Genomic DNA, 12,280 nt, shown 5'->3' with positions numbered 1-12,280 from the left:
ATGAACAGTAGTAGCAGTGTACACCATCTACAAGATGCACTACAGAAACTCACCAAGGCTCCTTACGCAGCACCTTCCAAACCCACGACCACTACCACCTAGAAGGACAAGGATAGCAGAACACCACCACCTGCAATTTCCACTCCAAGCCACTCACCATCCTGACTTGGAAATATATTGCCGTCCCTTCACTGTCGCTGGGTCAAAATCCCAGAACTCCCTTCCTAACAGCACTGTGGGTGTACCTACATCACAGGGACTGCAGCATTTCAAGAAGGCAGCTCAGCACCACCTTCTCAAGGGCAAATAGGGATGAGCAATAAATGCTGGCCTAGCCAGTGAGGCCCACATCCTGTAAGTGAATATTTTTTTTTAAATCTTGTATGTTTCAATTAGATCACCTCTCGTTCTTTTAAACATCAGAGAATATGGACACAATTTACTCACAGGAGCATAGGAAATAGGAGCAGGAGTAGAATATTCTGCCCCTCGAGCGTGCTCCTCCATTCAACGAGATTATGGCTGATCTTTTGTCTCAACATCATTTTCCTGCACTATCCCCATTTCCCTTGATACTTTTAATATCTAGAAAACCTTTAATATCTACTCAGCCTCTCAACATTGGACAACCCTCTCATCCCAGGGCCCAATCCAAATCCTTTGCATTCACAACAGGGGTCCAATGCCCATTTTGCTTTATTCCTCCCAGTAAATGGCTAGTTACTGTAGCATTGTTCGCCACCAATGTTCATAGTACCATAGAAATTTATAGCACAGGAGGCCTTTTAGCCATCATGTTTACCAGCTCCTTGTTAGAATAATCCAGAACTAATTTCACTACCTTTCCCCACAATTTTCCCTTAAAAGTTGTAATGATCTCAGCCTCAACTACTGCTGTGGCAAACCTTCCATGCTCCAACATCAGATGCTGCAACAACCTGAGGTGCAGAGAAATTTCTCCTAATCTTTCTCCCCACTTTTATTATCAATGTTATATTGATGCTCCCCTCACCACTGACCCTCCAAACAGAAATAATAATCTTTTTTCTATTCGTTCTATCAAATACTCCTATTTTTAAAAAATAATGCATCAGTGGATGACATTGTTTCTTCTCTTGTGTGGACCTATTGAAGGGGAAGGTGTAGTTGGACACCAGTCACCCAGCATTTTGATTTGAAAGTGTAATTTGATCCAGCCAGGCTGAAAACAAACAGAGGAGCCTTCATGCAGAGACAGTTAAAGAAAGACTTAGATTTATATAGCGCCTTTCATAACCACTGGATGTTCCAAAGCATGTTACAGACAATCACAGAATCACAGTGCAGAAAAGGCCCTTTGGCCCATCGAGTCTGCACTGACACGTGAGAAACACCTGACCTACCTACCTAATCCCATTTACTATCACTTGGCCCATAGCCTTGAATGTTATGACGTGCCAAGTGCTCATCTAGGCACTTTTTAAAGGATGTGAGGCAACCCGCCTCCACCACCCTCCCAGGCAGCGCATTCCAGACCATCACCACCCTCTGGGTAAAAACGCTTTTCCTCACATCCCCCCTAAACCTCCTGCCCCTCACCTTGAATTTATGCCCCCTTGTGACTGACCCTTCAACTAAGGGGGACAGCTGCTCCCTATCCACCCTGTCCATGCCCCTCATAATCTTGTACACAATTGTACAACAATGGAGTATCTTTTGAAGTGTGGTCACTATTGTGTTGTAGGAAAAGCGGCACAGTTTGCGCACAGCAAAGTCTCACAAACAGCAATGTGATAATGGGTGGATAATCTGTTTTTGTGATGTTAATTGATGGATAAATATTGGTCAGGACAATGGGAATAACTCCTAGGTTCTTCTTTGAAATAGTGCCATGGAATCTATTACACCCACTTGAGAGAGCAGACGGGCTTCGGTTTAATGTCTAATCCAAAGGACAGCACCTTCGACAGTGCAGCACTCCCCTACTAGTGCAGTGGAGTATCAGTCTTGATTTTTGTGCTCAAGTCCTGCATAGACCAGTGGGCCAAATGGCTTATTTCAGTGTTGTTGAGTTAATATAAAATGCACCTCTTTGTTTAAACTTTTGATCAACCCTTCCTACAGACCCTTCTTTAGTTCAGCATCCATTTTTTGTTTATGCATCTTTGCGAAAAGCAGCATGCACATTATTTTTGTTGATAATTACAATCATGTTCCTAGGCACATTTGAAGCAGATTTTCTTATAAATAGCTATATTCAATGCTGCATTGATAATTTACCCACGATTTACCTTACATAAGGGATATGGAATTGGAGAAAGTATTGGATCAAAAACTGATTAGAAGGGAAGGAAGAGTATAGAAGTAAAAGGGAGTTCCTCAGGGTAGTTCAATGTGACAGCTTCCTATAGGGTTCCTTTCTGGCATCATTTCTGCTGAATGTACATCAATGATTTGAATATAAGACATGAGAGAATGGTGTCCAAATGTACAGAGCAAACAATAAGGTACCACATAAAAGGGTACTGCACAAGAGCTATGGTGTTGGGACTGAAATGTTCACAAGAATAGAGAGTTGGCTAACTAACAGGAAATAGAGAGTCAAGATAAATGAATCATTTTCAGGTTTGCAAACTGTAACAAGTGGAGTGACACATGGATCAGTGCTGGGCCTCAACTATTTACCATCTATATTAATTACTTGGATGGGCCAACTGTATTGTAGCCAAATCTAGATATAGTGGGCACAGTTTAAAAATAAGGTGTCTCCCATTTAAGATGAACATGAGAAGGAATTTCTTCTCTCAGAGGGTCGTTAGTCTTTGGAATTTTCTTCCACAAAGTGTAGTGCAGACTGGATCATTGAATATATTCAAGGCTGAATTAGATTTTTGATCTACATGGGAGCTAAAGATTATAGGGGGCAAACAACAAAGAGAAGTTAAGGCCACAATCAGTTTAGCCATGATCTTATTGAAAGACAGAGTAGGCTTGATGGGCCAAATGGCCTGCTTCTGCTCCTAGTTCTTATGATCTTAGATCAAAGGAAGCGACAAGATGGTGGAACAGGCAAAAAAAAGTAACAGATAGAATTCAATGATAGGAAACATGAGCTGGTAAAATTTGATGGAAGAATAAATTTTGAATGAGGAAAAATTACATGATGTGTAAAACCAGAGGGATTTCTGGTTCATGAGGCACTAAATGCAGCACATCAAGTGGATAAGGACATAATAAAACCTAATGGGATACTAAGTTTTATTGCAAGAGTTGTAAGAATATTAAGGTCAAAGTGTAATGGTGAAATTATATAAAGCATTAGTAAACCCACAATTGGATAACTGCATGCAGTTTTGGTTTCCACATTATGGGAAGAGTATTGAGGTGCTAGGAAGGGTATAGTGAAGATCCACTCAAATGTTGCCAGGTATGAAATACAAAGAAAGATTTTATTTTAAAATGGGGCTGTTCTCAGTACACAAAGCAGCTTGTAGGGTGATTTAATTAAAGCATTTAGAATAATAAAAACATGGAACTGTGTAAATGGAAACAGGATGCTTTCAATTATTGAGCAGTTGAGAAGACAAGATTAAACATAATAGACCTAGGACAGGTAAATGGGCAAAATGCTTTTGTTTTACTCAGAGGCTCATGAGGCTGCCAAATACACAAGTAGAGTTTGTGAATGAGGCAGAGACCGTAACAACATTTAAAAATAGCCGATTGAAAAAAAGCGTAGAGAGACATAGGAATAGGACATGTACATGGGAGTGGGACTACTACTATTGCATTGCAAGATAAACACTAGGCTGAATAACTTGCTTTCATGTTGTAATTTCTATGCAATATTGACAAATGTGCAAAAAAATAAAAATTTAATTTCAAAACATGCTGGAAGCTCACTTCCATGTCAGATAGCATTTTTACCTTTGCAATATTTATTATGCAAAACTAGATCATGACTCCTCTCAATCATCTATTTGCTATTGAAATTTCAGTTCTGTGAATATCTCTTCCTGTAAGCCCAAGAATCACCTTGTAATTTTCTCAGAACCCTCTCCAATAGATAATGGTATCCATGGACTGTGACACTCTATGCTAAGCTCATTGCCCTGATGACACAGTCTTATACTGGCCTCTAAACTTCTATCATCCCACAAATAAATTTTGGCCTTGAAAGGAATTAAGATCCACCTTATACATAAGCAGAGATGTAGCCACAAATATATGGGTGTATATTTAGATAGATACAAATATAGATACATATATGCGAATATATCTATGGGTACAAATATAGAGTTTGCAAAACCCAAGATATGAACAGACAGTGCAGCTCGGCTATAGACTTTAATTAATATAATGGATAAGGATTGCACCATGATGGGTATAGATTTCTTTATTGATTTATGCAAAAGGTTTAGATGGGGGACATCCATTTCTTCACTTATATAATGACATTGGGTAAGGAATATGGATATTTTAGTACATTCAATTGATTTTAAATATTTATTTTATCCTTAAGCAATGTCAAGGAACGTGAACTTGTAGCTGCAGATACAAATATATTCTCCGATACAAGAAATACAGTCAGTCAATATCACTGTCACAGAAAGACTAAACATGGGGATTTGCAAACAGTTAAGCTACATCTGTAACCGCCAACATTTTCGGACACACTATTTATCCAGCAGCTTTCCTTAAATTTAAGGAATTGGTGGTTCCCATGTGGTAGCGCTGTGCAAGCCACAGTTTCCACTTCAGTCTACAAGGCAGGCCTGTGTGCCATCTTGTTGCTGAATGAAAAAGTACCAATTGATCAAATGTCCAAGATTATTTTCTATATGAAATAAGTATTTCATAGTCAAATGGGTCACAATATTGAAAAACTAAATTTAAATTATGCAGTGAGAATAGAGAAACTATCATGAAAAGGTTTTTGGCAGCAAATCTTCCCTCAGCTCCTCAAATTTTCCTCCCTCTCCTGAAGGTATTGGTTTATTAGGGATTATGGGACCTTCAATTGTTAACGTTTGAAGCCAGGAATTTGCACTTTGATGGTATATCATAAATTGATGTATCATAAATGTTATTAGCTGTTTGCATTGACCTGAAAAATGGCCAATCAAAACAAACTGAAGAAATAATTTAGGGTAATAAAATTTTATAGCACAGAAAAATAGGCCAATAAAGTGTATGCAGATGTATTTTATCTACTAAATCACAATTGGCTGACAAAGCTCAGTTTCTGCTCAGTTGCTGATCAAAAGTATTTGAAGAAATTATCTGAAGAGGAAGCATTTGCTGCATTACCAAAATAAGGCCAGGTAGCGGGACTGGGTGAGTGACTCTAGCAGAGAACCAGCACAGACACGACATGCTAAATGGCCTCCTTCTGTGCTGTAACCATACTATGATTCTAATCTGTGATTCCAAAAAGGCTAGAGGACAAAATTCAAAGGTTTTGTTCAGGTACATAAAATATCATGGATGTACTTTAAAAAGTTCTAGTGTTAGTGAAGGAAAGACTAATGAAAAACTGTAGTTTTTGATTTGAGTTCTAAAAATTTCAGAAAATGCATTTAAAATCACAGCCAATTTGTCTGTTCAAAGAGGTTGGGTCCTGGTGCAGGCAGGATTTGAAAATTGCAGTCCCGGAGGTTGTCTCAGGATCCTGATACCTCCGGGAGCCTTAAGGAGCTCGTTAAGGGACCTGACTGGAACAGAATGCAATTTTCAAAACATTTTTCGCTGAGCCCGAACTATCCTGTGCCCGTCAGACGGGTTTGCCAAGTGACCCAAATAAATTTCTTTGGAGTTGTTTTTAAGAGATATCTGTTGGGTCAACTAGTGCTGGCACAAGCGTTGGTCCTTACCCTGTTATGCATCCACCTCGTTTAACCTCCATAACCTTTCCAGGAGCTGCCTGCTCAAATTGGTAAGGCAGAGGCAGCTCCCAACCAGGTTGTCATCTATCTTTGGCTCTGGTGCCAGGCAGGCATCTCCCACCTTCTGGGTACTCTCAGTGCCTCAAATTGGATGCCAAGCTTGCCTCCTGGCCAATGAGCCATTTACTTTTGAAGAAGTAACATGTGCTGTGGATAAAGGGGAACCAATGGTTGCACTATACTTATATTTCCAGAAGGCATTTGATATGGTGTCACATCAAAGGTCACTGCAGAAAATAAAAGCTCGTAGAACCATAGAAAAGTTACAGTTAATTCCACTTTCCAGCACCTGGTCCATAGCCTTGCAGGTTACAGTACTTGAGGTGCAGATCCAGGTACCTTTTAAATAAGTTGAGCTTTTCAGCCTCAACCACCTACTTAGGCAGTGAATTCCAGAAGCCCACCACCCTAGAACCATAGAACCATAGAACACTACACCCTCTGGGTGAAAAAGTTTTTCCTCATGTACCCTCTAATCCTTCTACCAATCACCTTAAATATATGCCCTTGGTAATTGATCCCTCAGCTAGGGAAAACAGAGTTTTCCTATCTATCCCATCTAGGCCTCAATTGTACACCTCAATTAGGTCACCGCTCAGCCTCCTCTGTTCTAAGGAAAACAACCCTAGTGTATCCAATCTTTCCTGATAGCTGCAATTTTCCAGCCCCAGCAAAATTATTGTAAACCTCCTCTGCACTCTCTCCAAAGCAATTATGTCCTATATATAAAGTGGTGACCAAACGTATACACAAAATTCCAGCTGTGGCCTAACCAGCATTTTATACAGTTCCATCATTACTTACTTGCTTTTGTATTCAATACCTCATCCAATAAAGGAAAGCATTCCATATGCTTTCTTTACCAGCTTATCCACCTGCTCTGCCACCTTCAGGGACCTGTGGACATGCACTCCAAGGTCTCTCACTTCCTCAACCCTCTCAAAATCCTCCCTTTTATTGAGTATTCTCTTGCTTTGTTTGCCCTCCCCAAATGCATTACCTCACACTTTTCTGGATAGAATTCCATTTGCCATTTTTCCGCCCACTCAAGCAAACCATTGATATCTTTCTGGAGACAACAGCTATCCTCTCCACTATCAACTGCATGGACAATTTTTGCATCATCGACAAATTTTCCAATCATGCCTCCCAAATCATTAATATATACAACAAACAGCAAGGACCCCGACACTGTGCCCTGTGGAACACCACTGGAAACCACTTTCCATTCACAAAAACATCCATTGACCTTTGTTCCCTGTTGCTGAGCCAATTTTGGATCCAACTCACCACCTTCCCTTGTATCGCATGTGATCTCACTTTTCTGACCAGTCTGCCATGTGGGACTTTGTCAAATGCCTTACTAAAATCCATGTAGGGCAACATCCACTGTACTATCCTCATTAATCCTCCTTGTTACTTCCTCAAAAAATTCTATTAAGTTAGTAAGACACGATCTTGCCCTAACAGAACTTTGCTGACTATCCCTGATCAACCCATGCCTTTCTAAGGGACAGTTTATCCTGTCTCTCAAAATTGATTCCAATAATTTGCCCACCATCTAAATCAGAATGACCAACCTATCCTTCCCCCATTTTTAAAACATTGGTACAATGTTCGCAGACCTCCAATCCTCTGGTACCTCGCATTTATCTAGTGAAGATTGGAAAATGATCCTCAGAGCATCCGTTATTTCCTCCCTAGTTTCCTTTAACAACCTGGGATACAATCCATCTAGCCCTGGATGTCAGTTCCTCCAATACTTCCTCTCTCATTATGCTTATTGTATCTAATATTTCACACTCTTTAACTAAAATATCTGCATCATCCTTCTCCTTAGTGAAGCCAGAGACAAAGTACTCATTGAGAACCCTGCCCACAACTTGTGTGTTGATGCAGAAGATATCATATACACCTCTGTTAGGCCTTATACCATTTCCTTAGATATTCTCTTGCTCTTAATGTACTGGTTTAACATCTTTGTGTTTTCCTTGATTTTACTTGCCAATATTTTTTTGTATCCTCCCTTTGTTTCTTAATTGCCTTTTTTACTTTACCCCCATTTCTGTACTCCTCTAGGCTTTCTACAGTATTAAGCTTTTTGTGACTGTTGTAAGCTTTCTTTTTCTGCTTTATTTTACCCTGTATGCTACTGGATAACCAGGGGGCTCGAGATTTGGTAGTACCACCCTTTTTCTTTGTGGGGACATGTCTACATTGAGTCTGTAGAATCTCACTTTTGAATACCTTCCACTAATTTGATACAGCTTTCCCTTCTAGTAGCTGCATCCAATCCTCTTTTGCCTGTTCACCTCTCAGCTTTGTAAAATTTGTCTTTCCAAAATTCAGAACTTTACTCCAGTTCAATTTTTGTCCTTTTCCGTAGTGACCATAATACAGTTAGATTTAGCATCATGATCTCCAAAATGGTCACCCAAGGCTACTTCATCCACTTGCTCAGCTTCATTTCCTAAGACTAAATCTCTCATTGGGCTTACCAGCTGAAAAAGGTTCACTTGAATGCAGTTCAAGAATTTTGTGCCCTCTGTGCCCTTCACACTGTTCATATCCCAATTGATATTAGGGTAGTTGAAGTCTCCAACTATTACTGCCCTATTGTTTTTGCACTCGGACATTTTCCTACATATTTGCTCTTCTAAATCCCTTCCACTATTTGGGGGTCTATAGTACACTCCTAGCAATGTGGCTGCCCCTTCTTTATTTCTGAGGTCAATCCATATGGCCTTATTTATTTTTTATTCATTCACAGGATGTGGTCTTCGCTGGCTAGGCCAGCATTTATTGTTCATCCCTATTTGTCCTTGAGAAGGTGGTGGTGAGCTGCCTTCTTGAAACACTGCAGCCCCTGTGGTGTAGGTACACCCACAGTGCTGTTAGGGAGGGAGTTCCAGGATTTTGGCCCAGCGACAGTGAAGGAACAGCTATATTTCCAAGTCAGGATGGTGAGTGACTTGGAGGGGAACTTCCAGGTGGTGGTATTGCCATTTATCTGCTGCCCTTGTCCTTCTAGATGGTAGTGGTCATGGGTTTGGAAGGTGCTGTCTAAGGAGCCTTGGTGAATTCCTGCAGTGCACCTTGTAGATGGTACACACTGCAGCTACTATGCTTAGGTGGTGGAAGAAGTGAATGTTTGTGGATGTGGTGCCAATCAAGTGGGCTGCTTTGTCCTAGACGGTGTCAAGCTTCTTCAATGTTGTAGAAGCTGCACTCATCCAGGCAAGTGGAGAGTATTCCATCACATTCCTAACTTGTGCCTTGTAGATGGTGGACAGGCTTTGGAGAGTCAGAAGGTGAGTTACTCGTCGCAGGATTCCTAGCCTCTGACCTGCTCTTGTAGCCACAGTATTTATGTGGCTAGTCCAGTTCAGTTTCCGGTCAATGGTAACCCCCAGGATGTTGATAATGGGGGATTCAGTGATGGTAATGCCATTAAATATCAAATGGCACCAGTTAGATTCTCTCTTGTTGGAGATGATCATTACCTGGGACTTGTGTGGCACAAATGTTACTTGCTGCTTGTCAGCCCAAGCCTGGATATTGTTCAGATCTTGCTGCATTTGAACTTGGACTGCTTCAGTATCTGAGGTGTTGCGAATGGTGCTGAACATTGTGCAATCATCAGCGATCATCCTCACTTCTGACCTTATGAAAGGAAGGTCATTAATGAAGCAGCTGAAGATGGTTGGGTCTAGGACACTACTCTGAGGAACTCCTGCAATGATGCCCTGGAGCTGAGTTGACTGACCTCCAACAACCACAATCATTTTCCTTTATGCTAGGTATGACTCCAACCAGCAGAGAGTTTTTTCTGATTCCCATTTATCCCCGTTTTGCTAGGGCTTCTTGATGCCACGCTTGGTCAAATTCGGCCTTGACGTCAAGGGCAGTCACTCTCACCTCACCTCAGGCGGTCGGCTTTTTTTGTCCATGTTTGATCCAAGGCTGTAATGAGGTCAGGAGCTGAGTGGCACTGGTGGAACCCAAACTGGGCGTCAGTGAGCAGGTTATTGCTAAGCAAGTGCCGCTTGATAGCACTGTTGATGATTCCTTCTGTTACTTTACTGATGATGGAGAGTAGACTGATGGTGTGGATTTGGTTGGGTTGGATTTGTCCTGCTTTTTGTGTACAGGACATACCTGGGCAATTTTCCACATAGCTGGGTAGATGCCAGTGGTGTAGCTGTACTGGAACAGCTTGGCTAGGGACACGGCAAGTTCTGGAGCACAAGTCTTCAGTACTATTGCCGGAATATTGTCAGGCCCCATAGCCTTTGCCCTATCCAGTGCCTTCATCCATTTCTTGATATCACATGGAGTGAATCAAATTGGCTGAAGACTGGCATCTGTGATGCTGGGGACCTTAGGAGGATCATCCACTCGGCACTTCTGGCAAATGCTTCAACCTTATCTTTTGCATTGATGTGCTGGGCTCCCTCATCATTGAGGATGGGGATATTTGTGGAGCCTCCTCCTCCAGTGAGTTGTTTAATTGTCCACCACCATTCACGACTGGTTGTGGCAGGACTGCAGAGCTTAGATCTGATCTGTTGGTTGTGTGATCGCATAGCACTGTCTATCGCTTGCTGCTTATGCTGTTGGGCATGCAAGTAGTCCTGTGGTATAGCTTCACCAGGTTGGCACTTCATTTTTAGGTATGCCTGGTGCTGCTCCTGGCATGCCCTCCTGCATTCATCGTTGAACCAGGGTTCATCCCCTGGCTTGATGGTAATGGTAGAGTGGGGGAAATTTGATGCTCCATTTAGTATATCATCCCTCCTCGCAGCTGTAATTGTTTCTTTAATGAATAGTGTTTTCTCCCCCACCTTTTTTTATTCCTCTCTCTATCCTGCCTAAAATCTCTACATCCAAGAATATTGAGCTGCCATTTTTGCCCCTCTTTAAGCCTAGTTTCCATTATAGCGATGACATCATGCTGCCATGTACCTATCTGTGCTCTCAGCTCATTGGCTTTATTTGCTATACTCCTAGCATTTACATATAAACCTTTTAACACTGGCAAATTCCTGTGCTGTACACTTTTTAACCTGTGCTTCTGTCTTTCAGTGTCACTCATTAATTTTCCAACTCCCCTTCCCTGCTCTGAATTTGCCCTCAGGTTCCCAGCCCCTTGCCAATCAAGTTTAAACCCTAGCCAACAGCACTAGCAAATCTCCCTGTGAGGATATTCATCCCAGTCTTGTTCAGGCGTCGACCATCCAGCTTATACAGGTCCTACCTTCCCCAGAACCGATCCCAATGCCTCAGAAACCAGATGCCCTCTCTCCTTCACTAGCTTTCCAGCCACACATTTAGTAGTTCTCCTATTTCTATACTCACTTGCACGTGGGGTTGGGAGTAATCCTGAGATTGCTGCTTTAGAGATCCTGCTTTTCCATCTCCTTCCTAGCTCCCTGAAATTTGCTTTCAGGACTTCATCCCCTTTCCTACCTAAGTCATTGGTACCAACGTGGATCATGACCTCTGGCTGATCACCTCCCCAGAAGAATGTCCTGCAACTACTCCATGACATCCTTGACCCTGGCACCGGGGAAGCAACATACCATCCTGGAGTCATGTCTACAGCCACAGAAACACCTATCTAGTCTCCTAACGAATCCCCTATCACTACTGCTCTTCTCCTCTTCCTCCCCTCTTGTACAGCAGAGGTGCCTATGGTGCAGTCAGAGCCAAGTTTGTGGCACCCCTCCAAGGAACCAACACCTTCACCAGTATCCAAAATGGAAAACCGATTGGTGAGTGGGATTCGTGCACTACCAGGGGACTCATGCACTACCTTCCTAGTTCTCTTGGACTGCCTGGTAGTCACCCATTCCCTTTCTGCCAACAGGCTCCTAAGCTGTGGTGTGACCACCTCTCTGAACTTGCCATCCACATAGCTCTCAGCCTCGTAGATGTGCCACAGTGACTCCACCCACAGCTGGAACTCCAGAATCCAGAGCTCTAGGGTCTGCAGCTGGTGACACTTCCTGCATGTGGACATCTAGGACAGTAGTGGGGTCTGAGACTTCCCACATATTACAGGACATGCGTTCATGGTGTAAGGGGTAACATATTGGCATGGATAGAAGATTAGCTAGCTAACAAGAAAGAGAGAGTAGGCATAAATGGGTCATTTTCTGGTTGACAAGATGGTGTGCCACAGGGATCAGTGTTGGGACCTCAACTTTTAACAATTTATATAAATGACTTGGATGAAGGGACTGAAGGCATGGTTGCTAAATTTGCTGTTGACACAAAGATAAGTAAGAAAGTAAGTTGTGAAGAGGACATAAGGAGGCTGCAAAGGGATATAGATAGGTTAAGTGAGTGGGCAA

Source organism: Cetorhinus maximus, chromosome 10 (genome assembly GCF_964194155.1).
Source record: "Cetorhinus maximus chromosome 10, sCetMax3.hap1.1, whole genome shotgun sequence".
NCBI lineage: Eukaryota > Metazoa > Chordata > Chondrichthyes > Lamniformes > Cetorhinidae > Cetorhinus > Cetorhinus maximus.
Note: the sequence above shows the minus strand (reverse complement) of the source record.